The following is an 873-nucleotide window of genomic DNA, read 5'->3' as shown; positions in this document are numbered from 1 at the left end:
GTTATGTGGTGGCTTGCAGCTTCCTTGTTATTCTTAAAGGTAGCATAATATTCGATTGTGTGTATGTACCACAGTTTGTTTATCCATTCTTCAGTTGATGGGCACTTTGACTGTCTGCATCTTTTTGCTATTGTAAATAGTGCTGCTATGAACATTGGTGTGCATATATCTACTCATGTTATGGCTCGTATTTCTTGTGGGTAAATACCCAGTAGAGGAATTGTTGGATCATAAGGTATTTCTATTTCCAACCTTCTGAGGAAGTGCCATATTTCTTTACAGAGAGGTTGGACAATTTTGCAGACCCACCAGCAATGCAAGAGTGCCCCAATCTCTCCACATCCCTGTCAGCATTTATTGTCCTCTACTTTTTTGATTTTTGCTGTTATTGCTTGTGTGAGATGATATCTCATTGTAGTTTTGATTTGCATCTCTCTAATGGTTAGTGATCATGAACATTTCTTCATATGTTTGTTGGCTGCTTGGATCTCCTCCTTGGTGAAGTGTCCTGTTCATGTCAACCCATTTTTTAATTGGGTTATTTATCTTTTTCTTATAAAGGTGTTGTAGTTTCTTATATATTTTAGAAATAAGTACCTTGTCTGATGTGACATTGCAAAAGATTTTCTCCCATATGGGTTCCCTTTTTACTCTTTTGGTGACATCTTTTGGTGCACATAAGTTTTTAATTTTTAATATGTCCCACTCATCTATTTGTCTACTTTTGTTTGTGTAGTTTTTAAAATGTTTGGTAGTCTGTGTATTCCCTGAATTAGTGGCCTTACATTTGTCCCTATTTTTTCATTGATGGCCTTCATAATTCTGGGATTCACATTTAGGTCCTTAATCCATGCTGAGTTGGTTTTTGTATAA

The sequence above is a fragment of the Chrysochloris asiatica genome, unplaced genomic scaffold (genome assembly GCF_000296735.1).
Source record: "Chrysochloris asiatica unplaced genomic scaffold, ChrAsi1.0 scaffold00344, whole genome shotgun sequence".
NCBI classification, from domain to species: Eukaryota; Metazoa; Chordata; class Mammalia; order Afrosoricida; family Chrysochloridae; genus Chrysochloris; species Chrysochloris asiatica.
Note: the sequence above shows the minus strand (reverse complement) of the source record.